Source organism: Pan troglodytes, chromosome 15 (assembly GCF_028858775.2).
Source record: "Pan troglodytes isolate AG18354 chromosome 15, NHGRI_mPanTro3-v2.0_pri, whole genome shotgun sequence".
Classification (NCBI taxonomy): Eukaryota; Metazoa; Chordata; class Mammalia; order Primates; family Hominidae; genus Pan; species Pan troglodytes.
In genome coordinates this window covers 25026720-25046001 of record NC_072413.2, presented here as the reverse complement: position 1 = coordinate 25046001, position 19282 = coordinate 25026720, and the positions used below count along the sequence as shown (strand labels likewise).

Below are 19282 nucleotides of genomic sequence, written 5' to 3'. Positions count from 1 at the left end.
GGATATTGGATGATGGAGCCACTGACCTATGCCTCTGCACAAAATAGATCCATTATATGCATATAAAAAAGGGAATGCATAAAAACAAACACCATGCGTAAAATTAGAAGAAAACATTTCAGTAGTACATTCAGTTAAAGTTGCTGTTCTTATTTAGGATGCTATTATAGCTTCTTTGCTAGAATGTTGATTTCTAGAATTGTTCGCTGCTAGCAACTCACCATAAAATTCAAGAAGTGTGTCATATAAGATCTCATCAAATACAACAATTAATCAGATTCTTTTAATTCTCTGCATACATTTTCTCAAAATAACACGTAGTATCCTTAAGAAAATGAGTTCTAAAATATGATCAAAGCAAAAATAACCTGTTTCTGATGGAAGCATAAAGTCTCTAGCAAGTACCTTTCTAACTCATATAAACAGAGACAAATAGGTTAATTTTGTTTATTGTTTTATTTTTAACAGCTCTCAGCAGGATCTCATTTACACATTTTTTTTTTTTTTTACTATAACTCTCTTTTAAAAGGGTATTTCCTCAAGACAAAGAAACTTCCTGGCATAATTGGCATGAGCATGTTATGTGAAATTGAATTATGTTAGCCAGCATTTCTCTAATTACCATTTTTTCATGGGCATCCATTTTTCAACAATAATATTAGAAAAATAATTAATACCTTCAGGACAAGGACCTGAACTTTATGCAAATATAGATTAGAAAAGTCCAAATTATTTTTTAATGAGCTATATGTATTATGTCTCCCTATCTAGAGTTCATCTGGACCATGGCATTAAATAAGCTTAGAGTTAATTAAGCGTATTATAACTATTCCTGGCTTCTGCCATTATTAGTATGAATCTGCCGGCTCAGAGGCACGCAGCAAACATGAAAATACTTTATCAACACCCCTCTCCAAAACACCTTGAAATATTTCAGTGCTGTCTATACTCTTGGGATAATTCTAGAAGCTCAAACCTATTGGACCCATTTTGAAATCCATTACTTTTCTATTTATATAAATATGAATTTCAGGAATAGAGGAGGCTTTCTTTGTAGATGTTGATTTATATTAATAAGAGCTATTGCCAAATAATTGCTCTCAAGCACATGCACACACGAAGGTAGGATATCTCTTGCTGCAGAGATATTGGCTCAGGCAGCAGATTAAATGAATAGATTTGCTTCATATTTGAGTGTGCTAAATTGAATACAAGTCATAATAGAAAATCTCAACATGCAAATGAAATCAGAAGAGCTTTTCTAATTTTCAGGAAGTGAATGACAGAATCACCCTTTCAGTTTAAAAAAAAAAAATCTTCAGACCACTCATTAATAGCTGATCACATTTTGGCACTAGCCAAACTAATTGAATTTAAACCTACTCAGAGGTTGTGTTAGTTAGAAGAGTGAACCCTGTTGGAGCAAGTCATTTTAAAATCCACCCAAAATTTGAAAGAACTATTACTTACATAAGATAATCCTATGGATGGAGAGGAGCAGTGCCATGAATATCAAGAGAAAAGCAATAGACATCCATCTTCTATTAGGAGCTCAGCAGGGAAAGGAAAAAAAGCAGAGTCAAGATGCATTTTCCATGGGGCTGGTTCAAATTCTGTCATAAACCCTAAGGCCATATTTCAACAGCTGTGGCAAAATTTTTTATAGGGGAATGATTTGACATTTGAAGAGTTATCTTTCCAGTCTCTTCCGTGTAATTCTGTGATGAAACAACAAACTCAGGCACCCTGGAGAGGGCCTGGAATATCAAAAAACCAATAGATTGTGGATTCAGACAAACCAGACTTTAAGTACAAGCATAGCCATTCACTACATGAGTTACCTTGGAAAATCAGTTAACTTTTCTCAGCCTTAGTTCTTTCTACAGAAAGAGAATTCACTAAACAGAGGCATCAAAGGTCATGTACCCAGAAAATATTTTGAAACATAATAGGCATTCAATAATTATCTGTTCACTCATCTCCTTTTCTTCAGATATTATCTTCACCCTAATTTTTATGCTATTAGCTACTGTTCAAAAACTTCAGTTGCTTCATGCGATTTTGCCTTCAGTCTCGTATATTCTACTTTTATCTCAAGGTGTTCATCAGTTTGACCATATAATATATCTTTCGAAATACCTCAAGACCTTCTCTCCCCACAACCTCACTCCATTCTTCCTCTAGGGCTGGGGGAAGAACAGAACAATAGACAAATGGAATTAATAAGAATAGGCTATTGTACCAGAAGGTGGAATTTCTGTTGGGAAGAATAAAGGAATCATAATGGCAGCTAGACCCATGCAAACACACTCCTGTCTCTCATTAAATACTCTCCCCCTTAGAATTCCATGTGGCTGATAGGTTTCTTTTCTTATTGGAAGAGAAACACCCACAACTCTGGAGGAAGAGTTCAGGAAAAAGGAACTAAGAGACAGGATAGTGAAGCCCATACATTATTTAGGGCAAGGTAGTCCTCATGATACATATGAAGTACCGGTTTGTTCTCTGGAGGGCTGGATACATAAGCATTTCAGAGCCAAATCAGTAATTATTCTTTTTCTTTTTGTGAAATGATATCTGTGCACATGGGACTCAAGTTGAGATGGTCAAGGGGGGCTGCAACTGCTGTATGAGACAGGTAGAAATCTCAAAGTTTTGATCCTGTCCACATGCTACCACTGCCCTTCTAATAGTTATGTGAATGTAGCCTAGCTTTCTTGAGTTACATACAAAAGTTTACAATATTATAAAATATGATTTTATACCTTTACTAAACCATAAAGGTTTAGTACCTTATAAAGAAATTTTGAACTTCTTTTCCAAAAATGAGTATAAAATATTTGTTCATATCATTTACAAGAACTCTCTTAGGTTACACATTCAGGTAACTATTTATAGACACTAATTTTCGATGGACCAGTATGGTCAGCTACACAATAGCCCCTCAAAATATTTATACCCTAATCTCTGGAATGTTTGGATGTTTTCTTACATGGCTAAAGGAATGCTGCAGATGTGATTTAATTAAGGATCTTGAGGAGGGGCAATTATCTTACCTTATATCATGGACCCTAAATGTAACCATCAGTGACCTTATATGGAGGAGACAGAGAGAGTTTGTTACAGGAGATGATGTGAGGGTGCTGCTGATTTTGCAGACGAAAGAAGGGGTCCGGGGTCGAGGAATGCATCTCTAGAAATGAAAAAGGTAAGGGATCACATTTTCCCAGAGAACCTCCCTAAGGAATATGGCTTTGGCGATACCTTCGTTTTGTCCCAAAGAAACCCACTTTGAGATTCAGGCCTCCAAATCTATAAAAGAATACATTTCTGTTTCAAGTTGACTAAATCTGTGGTAATCTGTTACAGCTACAATGGGAAGCCAATAAAGTCAGAAATGTTCTAACCAAATAGCAACTGAAGATTAAATAATTTATAATTTGAGTATGTGAACAGAAACTAAAGCTTTTCCCAAAACCTCCAAACTTGATTAGCTGCTTTCACAGCATAGCATAATCCTCTTTCACTGCATCTCTCACATACAGTGAAACTTAATTATTTAGTTGTCTCTCTTCTCCAAAAACCAGAAAGTCCATGAGAGCCTGGTTTCATACCTGCCTTGCTCATCTCTGTATCCCTAAAGTCGAGCACAGGAGCTGACACATAGCAGCATCAATAAACATTTGTTGAAACAATGAATATGTGAATGAGAAAATGAATGAATAAATAAATTGCTTAAGAATGGTGCCAAGCAAGGAGAAGCAAAATGAGGCAACACAGGCAAAAGAGAATTACCTTACACAAGTAAACTGTTGTCAGTATAGGGAAGAAAGCCAATAGATTCAGGGGATTTTTTCATGCTCCTCTTGATCATCTTTTGCTAAGTTTCAAGAAGCAAAGCACAAAAAGACAGCCAAATGAAATCAAAGTTTTGTATTATTTATAAACTTTTAAACAGACCTTAAATTATAAAATGTAAGCATTTATAGATGAGCGTAGGATCAAACATTTAAATATTTGAAAGCAATCTAATTCAAATTGTATTTTAAATACATTTCATTGTAGTATATAATAGAAATACTATTATTATACTGTTATATTGTGTTATTATATGGTCTAAACGATGATTCTTAGTAACAAATTACAAATACAATACTTTTACCATTTTACACAAGCCAATAATCAATAGCCGAATTCAACATGGAATTTGTATCTTTATACTCCGAATGTTTTATGTACCCCAAATGGTTGTGTTTCCCGTCTCCTCACAGGAAAGACAAACAACATTCACTAAAGTTTTATTCTCCTTGACAATCAGCACTTCTCTAAAACACACTCAAAGACATAGAAATGGGTGATTCTGCTTTGACAGCACCTAAACCATCTGCGTGGTAGGGTTGTTTGTCCAGCGACTTGCTCCTTGCAATTACTAATATTGCTCAGTAAAGAGGGCTAAGTTTTTCACTCTTTCTAATATATGTAAAAACCTTGTTTGTAAAATATTTTACTATCAATAAATGCATTTCAATCATAGCCAGTCTATGTATCCCAAGCTAAATTCTTTCTTCAAACAGAAGTTCATATCCTGGAATATTTTGCACCTGTTAATTTGAAAGCAAAATTTGGATCTGAAACTTTTTTTAAATTTTTATCTAAGCACTTCTTTGCAGCTGTTCAAACTAGTATGATAATATGAAAATCACCTATCATTTATTCAGGAGGGAAATTAACTTTTATAATAACATACATTTCAGAAATTTTCCATGTAGATAAACATTGTTTTTGTCCTCAAATTTAGATTCTCTTTACAAAGATTTGTTCTGTCACTGAATTCTTCTTTCTGTAGTTTGAGAGCTATATATGAATACGCAAATAAACTGGAGCAGTAGTCATTCATTGGAAAGCAATACTAATACTAATATTAATGCCATTTGTATCTTACAAATAACTTCTCAGAGTTAATATATAATATATAGTATTATATGCAAGTAATTATCACTTGCATATAATATAGAAAAGTATGCCTGCTTCAGTATAACCAAAGCTGAATTTGAAAATATTTCCAGCACAAAATCCATTTTTAAGTATTGGTGATCATTAAAAAGTCAGGAAACAACAGATGCTGAAGAGGATGTGGACAAATAGGAATGCTTTTACACTGTTGGTGAGACTGTAAACTAGTTCAACCATTGTGGAAGACAGTGTGGCGATTCCTCAAGGATCTTGAACCAGAAAAACCATTTGACCCAGCAATCCCATAACTGGGTATATACCCAAAGGATTATAAATCATTCTACTATAAAGATACATCCACATGTATGTTTATTGCAGCACTGTTCACAATAGCAAAGACTTCGAACCAACCCAAATGCCCATCAATGATAGACTGGATAAAGAAAATGTGGCATATATACACCATGGAATACTGTGTAGCCACAAAAAAGGATGAGTTCATGTCCTTTGAAGGGATATGGATGAAGCTGGAAACCATCATTCTCAGCAAACTAACACAGGAACAGAAAACTAAACACTGCATGTTCTCACTCATAAGTGGGAGTTGAACAATGAGAACACATGCACACAGTGAGGGGAACATCACACACTGGGGCCTGTTGAGGGGTGGGGGGTTATTGGAGGAATAGCATTAGGATAAATACCTAATGTAGATGATGGGTTGATGGGTGCAGCAAACCACCATGGCACATGTATACCTATGTAACAAACCTGCACGTTCTGCACATGTATCTCAGAACTTAAAGTATAATTAAAAATAATAGAATAAAATAAAATAAATAAAGATTGTTAGCCATTAACAAATGACTCTTTAAGAAACAACACACATTTTGATTAGGAGCAAGGAAATGTGGTGAAGATTGTAAAAATTCCCATCAGATTTTAACATTAATACATTGGTCAGGCTAAGAGTTAAAGCAATGAAGGCTGAGTGAAGAGAAAACTTTAAGTACACCAAGAGATTCTGGGCTAAAGTACAGAACCATCACAAAGAAGATCTGCCAAAGAAAAGGAAAGAAAAAAAATCACAGAATGGTACCCTCAATTTCACTGGTCATCTGCTAGAATATTTGTTTTAAGATCTTGATTTCTGGGTTTAAAAGATCACCAAGGCTGGGCATGGTGGCTCACACCTGTAATCCCAGAACACTGAGAGTCCAAGGTGAGCAGGTCACTTGAGCTCAGGAGTTCAAGACCAGCTTGGGAAATAGGGCAAAACCCCATCTCTACAACAAATACAAAAATTAGCGAGGTGTGGTGGTGCGTGCCTGCAGTCCCAGCTACTTGAGAGGCTGAGGCAGGAGAATTGCTGGAGCCCAGGAGGTCGAGGTTACAGTGAGCCATGTTCATGCCACTGCACTCCAGCCTGGGCAACAGAGTGAGACCTCCATGTCTAAGGAAAAAAAAAAAAATCATCAATTTTCTTCTCACTCTAATACATCATGGTAATAATGACCTGAATTATGTTTCTGTTAAGGCCATCTTTTAACAGGAAGATAAACGAGAAAAGAATAACTTCACGTTAACACAACGGTACTTATAAAATTCAAAAAGTGATTATTATCAAGCCTCCTATTTCCTTTATAGATACAAGAAGAAATACAATTCAATTTGGAGTTGATAAGAAATTGTAAAAAAGCAATCGCTTATTTTGAATATGGACTCTGTAAAGTAAACATATTTGAGCTGCTGAATACTTCACATGTATAGCTCTGCCAGATTTTAGTGGTCTTTAGTCTCAGTTTGGCACCTCTAAAGTTCACACAAACTGTTTCAAAAGGAAATTTGCAAAACAAAGAAAGATCAAAGTACATTTAAATATGTGGATGAGGCAGAAGTATCTGTCAGTGGAAAAGATCTCCAAGATAGAAACTGTGATCTTTAAAAGACAGTTTCTGTTCATCAGCAGAACCCAAAAAAAAAACATCATTTTGTTCCAGAAGATGAAACCAAGGCATTTTACAATTAGATTTGGACGATGGGCTTCCTAATTAATTCATGACTTCTAGCTCTGTATGGTAACATTTCTAATCCATTTCTTGAAGAAGAATAACACCACACAATGAAAAGTTGAATTTATTAAAAGGCCAACATTAGGAATGGGCAGAGACTTAGAATTCATGTAATAAAACTATCTCATGTTACAGGCATGGAAAGGAAGGCGTAGGGAGGGAAAGTGACTTGCCAAAAAGATGACACAACCTTTCCTCTAAAAGGAGGAAAGAGACTCCTCATCTCCATACCCCCTGCCAAGTCCCCCTTCCCCTAATATTAAAGCACAACAAAGAGCAACTGAATGTGAGTGAATGATTTACCATACGTCATACTTGAGTTTTGGCAGCATTTCACTACTTTTTGAAACCATAGTGATCTGAGTTACTAAAGATTGACACTACTATTTCGGTGAAGTTTATTGTTCACATGAAACCATTACAAAGTATAGTAAGAGACAGAACAAATTTGATTTTGAAGTTGACTTTTTGTGCTTAGAGCATGTGATGAGGGAAAATGTTCTGACAGTTCAAGCTTACTCAAGCTTAATGACAGATCTAAATTGGAGCTTGGAGATAAAAGAAATTCTTTAGTGATGCCTCAGTTGTCATTGATTGCTATGAGCAATTTTAAAGCTATTCAAGATGAGAATTGCCAGCTTGGTTCTGAAAGGGGAGAAAGTGGTACATAAGATTAGAGGCTGGTACAAATGCTATCTTGGTTTAAAAAGAGAGAGGACAGTTTAGTATCACACCCATAGGTGACAATTGTGACTACATATAGACATTTATCAGCAGGAAATGACTCAATGAATGTTTAGGGTAGTGTAAGCACCAGCTGTGCTGAGGAAGATGAAAATGAAAAGCAGCTTCACTTATAAGGATCACCAGCAGCAACATGGCTGGGGAGGGAGGGGGAAGAAAGTGGTTGCTAAAGCTGAGAGCCAATAAAAAATAATAATAAACTATCTTCATAAATTACAGGATATCGTCCTTCTGCTTGCTGAAAATCATGGAATTAAAAAGATATAGAGTCCATTCTGAGAAATTCAATTTCATCAAATGGAAAGTGAAAGCATCTCCAATTCTATATATACACTGAAGCCTTCATGCCCCATTTACACTACTTGTATCGAATCCCGTAATAGGTTTCTGCCTATTGAGTCCAAATAAATGGTGGTTATCAAAATGTTCTATTTTTAACTGATCTTTTAAGTTGCTTTCTCTTTAGTATTTTTCCTGATAAAATATTCTAATTCCTTAAGGCTGTTAATTAATTGATGTGCTTTCCCCTAAATAATAGTATCATTCATTTAAAGGTAGGAACCAGAAACAGAAAAATTCAGCAATCTTTAAGATTTTTTTTTTTTTTTTTTTTTTTTGACAGAAAGAGTTCTATCTACAGGTAAGATAGAGGGCCCCGGAAAATAATATAGCCCCAGTGGAGATTTTTCCACTGGAGCACACATCTCTTACCTGTTTGTTATCCTCTAAATATACTGTGCATATTCACACTCAGTGCCTTTTTAAAAAATGAAGCTGTTCGTCTACATAAAAATGGCTTTTCCAAGACTATTCACCTAGTGTATATAACTCATTCTCTAATTCTTAACTCCAACATCACTTTAGTGACAGGAAATCACATGTCAGAGAGAAATAAATATTCTGCCTTTGTATTTCCACAGCACACACCTCCAACATAGCAGTATCACATACAATTAATTTGTATGTCCATTTCCTTCACTACAAGAAGTGCCCTATAGAATATTATTTGTCCTGTATCTGTCACAGGAGTTAATGTATTTTCTAGGACATAGCAAGTACTACAGAATGTTTGTTGAATAAATGAATAAAAGTGGACTTTATCAATAGGATTGTATATTTCTTTGCTTTCAATGGGAATTACAATAAAAAGTAAAATCCATTACAGACAACCTTGCTGGTGAATTTTTATTTCACATATATCACAGGAATGTATATTTTACCTTAATATGTCCTATGCAAATATTTCATTACGTCTATTTTCCGCCTAACTATTCATTGTTAACAAAGAAATTGCACAGGAATTTATGAGTGTGTTTGTATTATGAGATAAATAACATTTCTTCCTTTGTTTTGCAGCAAAATAGAAGAACTCACCAAAAATGGTATTTTCTGTTGACCTAGACTAGGATTGATAAACATAGAAATGGAAAAATGATTTTATGGAAATGACAGAATCCACCTCCTTTCAGAATCATACGTGGGTTAGGGAGGAGAGGAAGTGAATCACAGGAATTCCTGTGTTGTCTCTTGCTGACGTTTCACCTGCAATATCATAGCTTTCAGTTACTGTGGTGAGATTCAGCCACGTTACCTGTACTACACCATACTGTCTGCCAAAGTATTTCCTTACACAATTTTTTTATAGGAAACAAAAACTACTCTTATCTATTTATTTTTATCATATGGGTGGACCTGGGCAGAAAAATGCAAATGGTTTTGGTAAAGTGAGCCGGCAAAACCCAGTGTAAATTTCCTAATAATCAAAAGCAAGTATTTTACAGTGTAAATTGTGCCACATCAGGGAAATCTCAGAGTCCACAGATGCTGCAAATTACTAATAAGATATCCAATCCCAGCAGTCTAGGTATATCCAGTTGTTACTTGTTTGTTTGTTTTTCACTGGAAATGATCCCACCAGCAAAATGCTGTTTTCTAAATTCTTGTTCATTTTGGCAACGTGCTCTAATAAGAGAGGAAAAAAACATTCATTGAAATAAGCTGCCATGAGGGTGTTTGTTATCTGTGAAGGTATATATAATGTCATTGTCTTTATCAGAGCAGAAATAGCTCTGACCTTCTCAAGAATGTATACAATCGCTGGGCACAGTGGCTCACGCCTGTAATCCCAGCACTTTGGGAGACCGAGGCAGGTGGATCACGAGGTCAGAGTTCAAGACCAGCCTGGCCAACATGGTGAAACGCCGTCTCTACTAAAAATACAAAAAATTAGCCAGGCGTGGTGGCGTGTGCCTGTGGTCCCAGCTACTCGGGAGGCTGAGGCAGGAGAGTTGCTTGAACCCAGAAGGCAGAGGTTGCGATGAGCTGAGATCGCACCACTGCACAGAGACAGAGGGAGACTCCATCTCATTAAAAAAAAAAAAGAATGTATACAATGTATATCAATCTAAAAATGAGATGGTTAAACTTACTTAACATGCCTTATTTTTATCCAAATAAAAGTGAAAGGATCTAACATAATATTTGAAATTCTACCATAGGATATTTTATTAGAAAAAAATAGTTTTTTAAATAATGTTTATTCTCATCACAAAATTACTGAGAAGTAAAGCATTTCTAAAGTTACATTAGAACATTGTAATTAATGTTTGTGTTAGAATGATGGTTACCAGAATCTGGGAAGGGTAACGGAGGAGTAAAAGCAGGGATGGTCATTGGGTACAAAAATATAGTTAGATAGAATGAAAAAACCTAGTATTTGATAGCACATCAGGGTGACTACGGCCAGCAATAATTTATTGTACATTTTTAAATAACTATATGACTATAATTAGATTGTAACACAAAGAAAGGATAAGTGCTTGAGGTGATGGATACACCATTTATTCTGATGTGATTATTGCGCATTATATGCTTGTATCAAAATATCTCATGTGGCCGGGTGCAGTGGCTCACACCTGTAATCCCGGCACTTTGGGAGGCCAAGGTGGGTGGATCACGAGGTCAGGAGTTCGAGACCAGCCGGGCCAACAGGTGAAACCCTGTCTCTACTAAAAATACAAAAATTAGCCTGGCACGGTGGCGGATGCATGTAATCCCAGCTACTCAGGAGGCTGATGAGGCAGAGAATTGCTTGAACCCGGGAGGCAGAGGTTGCAGTGAGCAGAAATCACACCACTGCACTCCAGCCTGGGCAACAGAGTAAGACTCTGTCTCAAAAAAAAAAAAAATGTGCCCCACAAATATATACCCCTACTATGTACTCATAAAAAAATAAAAATTATAAAAATTATAAAAAATAAAAAACAAATGCTTCTCTTTTCTAGTAGTCCTCTAAAATTATTTCCAGAATGATATTTATGCTGTAACAAAATTAGGCAAAAATTGATAAAGTAGAACTGCAATTTGGGTCTTGTAATAATAAATTTGCCCTGTGGTTTTTCTTATATAATGAAGTGGAATCTTCTAGTACCCAAGCCACTCCAGAAGAGCAAGTTACCTAGCTTTTGGCAAAAACAAAACAATAAACCTTACAAACCACAGGTAACTTAGTAAATTAAAAGAGAAATTATGAATATTATTGAGAAGCATGAAAGAGACAATGCAATCATTAATTTATGTTCAGAAACAAATACCAGCTCTATACATAACTAATTATTGATAATAATAATAATTTTTCAAAATTTTCCTTTTCTGATAAATTTCTGGCCATTAATTACCATTCCAGTTTGTGTCCTTGCCTACCTTACCATACAACAGACTCTTAATTTTGTATTGATTGAACAATTTAATTATTGATTTAGTCTGTTTTCCTTCCATTGGTCTGAACATTCTGGAACTGATGCTGTATTTTCACTTACCCTGAAATTAACTAATAAGAAAGTCTGAATTATAACATTTTAATGCATCAAAATTGTTCTTTTAACAAATATTCTCTTAACTTTGAAGAAATAGCAATTATATTCTCAAAGTCTTTGTTTCATTAATGCTGTGGAAATGAGGCTTTATTTGTTTTTAACAGGAATATATTGTTGATTTATGGGGGCATATTTTTGGTTCTTTTTTTTTTTTTGCCCTTGTTAATTAAAAAATAGGAAAAAGGATGGGCACGGTGGTTCACAACTGTAATCTCAGCACTTTGGGAGGCTGAGGCAGGCGGATCACCTGAAGTCAAGAATTCGAGACCAGCCTAGCTAACATGGTGAAATCCCATCTGTACTGGAAAAAAAAAAAAAAAAAAAAAAAATTAGCCAGGCGTGGTGGTTCACACCTGTAATCCAAGCTACTCAGGAGGCTGAGGCAGGAGAATTGTTTGAACCAGGGAGGTGGAGGTTGCAAGTGAGTCGAGATCACGCCACTGCACTCCAGTCTGGGCAACACAGTGAGACTCCATCTCAAAAAAAAAAAAAAAAGAAAAAAATGAGGAAACATGTATATATTGAAGTAGTGTATTTGCTCTTGCAATAGGTATATTACTTGTTTTTTAAAATCTGATTCATCATTCAGGCAAATTATTATGTAATCTTACATTTGCCTCTAAATTATATTAATACGTGCATACTAATATATATAAAAAAAGAAAATCTGATTATTATACTTTCAATGGCCAGGCCTATACACCCCTCAACTTTTTCAACAGTAATGTTTGTTTGTTTAATCTAAAACAATGAAATAGCTAAGGTTTATAAACAGAGAAAGCCCTTATCAAACCTAGAAAAATTGGATTGATAACTGTAACCAAATGAAAATTTGATATGAAATTGAATTTTTAATTTCGATAACATTTAATCTTTAGTTTACATAACAAGTAGTATTCAAGATTCAAGAATATATGAAGGTATGGTGGAAGAGATTGTTCTGGGTGGAAGAAGGCACTGTAAATAACAATTACCAAGATACTGCTGTGAATGCCTTTTTACTGTTCATTATAGCAAACTGCTGTAGAATTTTCACTATATTCTGGGGAGCATCATGAAAGAGATTCTGGAGTCTGTGATCTTTTGCTGGGTCACTAGTGATCCATCAGATATGTACCCCTGGGGAGACACATATTCCTTGATGTGAAAGTTAGAAAATACTTCAACTGTATTACTTTCTGTATTTTTTTTTTACATTTTAAAAATGGAGCTTGACTTTTCATTCCTAGCACACTACAGGACATGCCTGAAACTAATGGACTTCAGACTCATCTAGCCGAAATAATGCAGTCATTTATTTTAATCTGTAGTGTTTGTGGGGTCATGTCCTTCTTCACATTCCTAATATTTTTATTTATAATATCTCTTTTTTCCCCTTTGATCAGTTTTTCAAATGTTTACCTATTTTATTAGTATTTTTAGCAGATGTATTTTAATTGTACTAACAACTTTCTTTGTTTGCTTGCTTCTTTGTATATTTTTATTTCCTCAATGTCTAACATTATATTTGCTCTTCATTTCTTTTATATTATTTGGATTTATTCTGTGTTTCTTTCCCTTAATTTTGGGGTTGAAGGCCCAGCTCATTTATCTCAGTCCCTCTGGTGTAATGACATCACATCAGGTAACTTTTAAGCCAATATCTTTCTTTCTATGTAACACTTGGTTATATGTTGTAAATATTGAGGTGTGGTAAATTCAATTCCAAATATTTAGCAATTTTTATTATTATCTTTTTAATTCATCTTTTCTTTTTAAAAATAATTTTAATATTTATTGTAGATTCAAAGGTTATGTATGCAGGTTTGTTACCTCAGTATTTGCATGATGCTGAGGGTTGGGGTGTGATCGATCCTGTCACCCAGGTAGTGAGCATAGCACCCAATAGTTAGTTTTTCAACCATGCCCTCCTCCTTCCCTTCCCACTCTGGTAGTCTCCAGTGTCTATTGTTGCCTTCTGTACGTTCATGATTACTCAATTTTTAGCTCCTACTTATAAGTGAAAACACACGGTATTTGGTTTTCTGCTCCTACATTAATTTGTTTAGGATAATGGCCTCCAGCTGTAACCATAGTTGTTCAGATGTATAGTTTGTGAATATTTTCTCCCATTCTGTATGTTGTTCATTTACTCTGTTGATAGTTTCATTTGCTGTGCAGTAGCTCTTTAGTTTAATTAGATTTCCATTTGTCAATTTTTGTTTTTGTTGCAATTGCTTTTGAGGACTTTGTCATGAATTTTTTTCCTAAGGCCCACATCCAGAGGTGTTTCCTAGGTTTTCCTCTAGGATTCTTATAGTTTGAGGTCTTATATTTAAATCTTTAATTCATCTTGAGTTAGTTTTTGTATGTAGTGAAAAATAGGTGTCCAGTTTTATTTTTCTCCATATGGCCAGCCAGTTATCCCAGTACCTTTTATTGAATAGGGAGTCCTTTCCCCATTTGACTTTGTCAAAGATCAGATGTCTGTAGGTATGCAGCTTTATATTGGGGGTTCTCTATTGTTTTCCATTGTCTATGTGTCTGTTTTTGTACCAGTACCATGCTGTTTTGGTTGTGGTAGCCTTTTAATACAGTTTGAAGTCAGGTAGATGATAATCTAGCAATTATCCCATCCTGTACTCACCCTTCAACCCACATAAGATGCTGACAGATATATGTTTCTGGTCCCACAGTTACTTACTCATTTTCTTGTCCAAGCCAGTTATGTATTTTCCACATTTCTGAGCACAGGCCTCTTGAGTTGTGCTTTGTCTTAGCTATGTCTACATCTTTCTTGGACACAGGAAACATTTGAAATTCTGGCTTCCTCAGACACGCCCCTCTAGTTATACCAAGTGTCCATCTCTATTATCTCCTCATCAAAGGAAAAATGAGAAGACCACATCTATTGTGGCAATTTGCTGGTGTATAGGAGAGGATCAAGGCAAAACCGTGTTGGTGCACACGTGCACGCACATACACACACACACACACACATACACACACACCTCAATATATAAGTAAGTCCCTCCTCATTAAGTCTCCTTACCATATCTACTCCCACTCTGTTTTTCTCAGAGCAATGGAAGTCTTATTTAATCTGGAAAGAAAGGAGGCAGGAAGGAAACTTTTTATGCCTTATTTTGTATTTTTTTAAAAAAGGTATTGTTTATGAGGGTGGGTGTGGTGGCTCAAACGCATAATCCCAACACTTTGGCAGGGCGAGGCGGGTGAATCCCTTGAGCCCAGAAGTTCGAGACCAGCCTGGGCAAAATGGTGAAACCCCATCTCTACTAAAAATACAAAAAATTAGCTGGGTGTGGTGGTGTGTAACTATAGTCCCAGCTACTCAGGAGGCTGAAGTGGGAGGATCACCTGAGTCCAGGAGGTGGAGGCGGAGGTTGCAGTGAGCGGTGACTGCACCACAGCACTCCTGCTTGGGCAACAGTGAGACCCTGTCTTCCCCAAATATATATATTTCATGGGATGAACTTTATGCCCAGCGTTCTTCAGGGCTTAAGCTTTAGAAAGTAAGTATCATTTTCTTTTTTTTTTTTTGAGACGGAGTTTCACCCTTGTTGCCCAGACTGGAGTGCAATGGTGCAATCTCGGCTCACCGCAACCTCCGCCTCACAGGTTCAAGTGATTCTCCTGCCTAAGCCTCCCGAGTAGCTGGGATTACAGCCATGTGCCAGGACACCCAGCTAATTTTGTATTTTTACTAGAGACGGGGTTTCTCTATGTTGGCCAGGCTGGTCTCAAACTCCCGACCTCAGGTGATCCGCCTGCCTTGGCCTCCCAAAGTGCTGGGATTACAGGCGTGAGCCATCATGCCCGGCCATTTTCTTTTTTCTTAAAAGAGGCTTCAGGTGTCCAAAATCTGTAGACACTCCTTGAGGAAGTAATTGTCTCATCAACCTCAAGGTATGAGAGAGAGAGTAGTTCTGAGTAATAGAAAATCCTAGAAGTAATGTAGAAGCTAATATATTAAAAATATGGTTCTGACAGCATACAGTAAGAGAGCAGCACTAATGCTTTTTATTTGTGTTAAAGAAAATTTGTAAGAATTAAGACATACTTTATCCCAATTCTAATCTCCATTTCAGGATATCTCTGACGAGTGAATGATTTTCAGAACTAGATAAGCTTTAAGGAGGTTATATACTGTTATGTAAAGGGCCTTCAAAGCTCTGAAGGTTGTAAATATTTTTTTTTAATTCAATAAGAATAAAAATAAATTTTCATTCCCAAACACAAAATTTTGCTTTTACAAGGGAAACATACAAGATCCATATGTTAGAGATTGTATGTTATACTTTCCAGACAACCAAGTAGAAAATAAAAACAATCATTTATTTGTGGCTCTTCTTTGATAAGAATTTTTCCAGGATTTTAAGTAGAAATCAATCAAGTTTGGCAATATTAGGCCTCCACATCCACAAGACTGACATAATCAATGTTACCCTAAAACTCTGTAAAATACAATCCATTTTAAGCATATTAGCATATCTTCTGGAAGGCATATGAGACTGAGAAAGAGACAATATTTTTAGTAAATAGTGGCAATCCAACATTAAGAATAATTGCAAAACAAAGCGAAAGAATATCTACCTCTAGGGTGAAATGAAAACTTGAACATAAGTTGTTTTTTCCTTCTGTGTAGGAAAAAAAAACTATAAGTAATTTTTAAAATTTGCATTAAATGTATTAGAACCTAGTTTTAAAACTGGGACTGTTTAAAAATATGTGCCACAAAGAAACAACATCGATTTAAAAATCAAAGATTCAGAACCATTTAAAAGTACCTTGTATTTCGAGGCTCTTAAAACTGTTTGATTTTAAATTTTGTTATAAAATATAAGCTCTATGAGGACATGGGCCTTTTCTAAGCTTTTCCCCACTGAATTTTCACTGCTCAGAACATTAAATAAAATACAAAAATCACTGCATAAATCCCCATAGAATGAATTAAAATATACAATTTTACCCTGACCGCATGTTTGTGACAATGAAGGTATTTTGTTCTTACTATTTCATAAGCAGAGATGCTAAGTGATATTTTTGAAATAGCACACAGTTATTTAGCATCAGACAAAAATGTTATTAAGTTTTACATCAGTGCAACATTCTTTCTCAAGAGCAGAACAAGATTTATGAGGCTACTAAAGGGTTACATATGTACAACATTGAATGAGTCAAAACTGCTATTTTAATTCCATACAGAACCTGAAATTTTGTCAGATTCAGAGAAAAAGTTTTGGTTTGTTTTCCTTTAAATCTGTATCTATTGAAGTATAACTAACATTTGTTCCTGAGCAGTTTGTCCATCAATTCACTCATCCATCCATTCGTTCATCCTTTTTATCTTAATGATATCACTCAGCACTAAAATAAAGGAACCATACAAATAAAATAAAGTTGATGGAGTCTGAACTATCACAATAAATAACCTAACTTACTTTGTGCTTAAGAGTACTATGACTTTGTTATGCCTTTGAGCTTTTTACAGCAAGAAATTATTTTGTCACATTCGCTTAGTTGTAAGGAGGGCCAATAAAATCTCAACAATTTGATGATTCCCTAAATTTTCACCATTCTCTATCATGTTTCAAGCAACTCCCTTTTACTTTACCAGGACAGTTTGATTAGGTCATTCCCTCCATTTACACTGCAGGATTTCATTCATTCCTGGGATAAGAGGAGAATGAACACTTTAAGAAGAATCAAGCCAAGCCATATGGGTTTCTCTATGAGCTCAGGATTGTGAAGGAAATTAAAGGCATATTGAACGAGAAAAAGTTGAAGGAAACTGGAGGTATTTAGCAGTGAGAAAACTCTAAGACCAGGCAAGGTCATGGTCTTCAAATATTTGAAAGGTTGTAAGGTTCCAAAAAGGAATATTTGTACTGGGGATAGAAGTAGTACTGGTGGCAGGAAGGTTAAGAGTACAGATTGCAGTTCAATATAAGGAAGTAAGAGCTATTCAAATACAGAACGGGTTATGCAATTCAGGCCATGTGGAAATCTTCACTATTTATTTGTCGCTGGACTTATCCAAGTGTAGGTTAGAAAACCTCTTGATGGGGTTGATGTAAGCCAATTCAATCATTACATTAAGGTTTAGCTTTCATGACCTTTAAAGTCCATTCCAACACTGAGATTCACCAAGCCTCAGAAACCCACTCCACTGGGAGTGCTGCCTGCCAAATTAGTCTTTGCATGAAAGGCACAAAATGATGTCAATTGTTGCAGCTGCAGTGAGTCAGCTGGAAACTGCCTGACAAAGGCAAAGTTCAACCTAGTTACTAAACCCCAACTAATTTTAAATGATTTTAGCTTTCTTAGATGGTTCCAGAATTACACACTCAATTAATGCTGTTGATTTCAGCCAAGCCCTCCACAAAAATAAGTGAAAGCAAGGCAATTATTTGGATAAGTCAAACCAAAGAAACTAAATCTTTCTATTTTTAACTCTATTTTCAATGGTCCTGAAAACTCAGACCAGAAGTATATCATGATTCATGATATAGAGGAATTGAATTGGAAAGTAGAAGCTCTCAGGCCAAGTTCCTGCCATATTTCACTGTATTTATAAGAGAGGAAGCTTCAGAGTGAGGCTGATCTAAGTTTGAATACTGGTTTAACCATCATTAGTTATGAGACCTTGCAGGAGCTATGATATCTCTGAATCAGTAATGTCATCTACACTAACAACTGCAACTACCATTATTGGAAGCCTGCTATGTGCGTGTCACTGGACTAGAGTTTCAAATACACACTTATTATCTTTACAGTATTTCTATGAGATAAGCATGTTAATTACATTTTAGAAATGAAGAAAATGACTTGCAAGGAGATAAAGTCACTTCCCCAAGCCATACATTTAGTAGGAATCTTACGAGGGTGAACAGCACTTTTTAACATTTCGTTGTCAATTTTAGCCAGTGAAATGTAAAAATGTCCTGTAAATCTTACAGGAGGATTTATTTGAGAGAGGGGACATGTTCATCTTATGCCCTGCCTCTGTCCTGCTGTCCAGAAGTTGTCTGTGATGGCTAGAGCTCAAGTCACTGGCTAGCTCTGGTAACACACCTAGGGATGAGGAAGAAGCACACTGAAAATAATCTGGGTCCCTATGATTTTGAGCAACCACCATGTGTGTCTACACCAGCTCATAATAAAGTTCAACACGATAGGGAAATGCACTTCTTTCATTTTAAGCATTGTAAAACATTATTCATATGAGTTTTAGTATAAGGATGCTGACCTTAGTTATCCTAAGTGATAAACCACATATCCAAATAAATAATGTTTCTGGAGCAGAGGCTCATGCTGGGGCATAATATGAGAGATGTTTGATTAAACAATATGCAGATAACAACTACAGAAATCAAAACGCTATCTAGCAGCCTAAAATTGCTGTAAGTTATTAAGTAGCCAACTGTGGTAAGTTTTGGGGCAGATATAACTAAGCAGCAGCATATATACAAAATAAGTTGGAGTTGAGGACAAAAGCTTGTCTTAATAAGCTGTAACATTGGCAAATCAATTCTTCCCATGATATTCCTCTAGAATCTGGTAATAATAAAAACCAGTCACCAATTAATACTAGAAGCCAATAATCTCATCCTTTGATTCATTTACTTAGATAATTGT

The 19282-nt window shown here is 35.7% G+C and overlaps 2 long non-coding RNA genes across 3 annotated transcripts in view; one reads left to right on the top strand and one right to left on the bottom strand.

Annotated features, from left to right (window-relative positions):
- The window catches only part of LOC104001987 (uncharacterized), a 49948-nt gene extending 41755 nt beyond the window's left edge, over positions 1–8193 (top strand). The window contains exon 4 of the long non-coding RNA XR_674000.4: positions 7989–8193. This is a non-coding gene — a long non-coding RNA (uncharacterized LOC104001987). The remainder of the gene's footprint in view (positions 1–7988) is intronic.
- Positions 1–19282, bottom strand: part of LOC134808280 (uncharacterized) — a 206151-nt gene that overhangs the window by 26054 nt on the left and 160815 nt on the right. For both annotated transcript variants that reach the window (XR_010150896.1, XR_010150895.1), the window contains 2 exons: positions 3796–3880; positions 1471–1541 (listed from right to left, as the gene is read on the bottom strand). This is a non-coding gene — a long non-coding RNA (uncharacterized LOC134808280). The remainder of the gene's footprint in view (positions 1–1470; positions 1542–3795; positions 3881–19282) is intronic.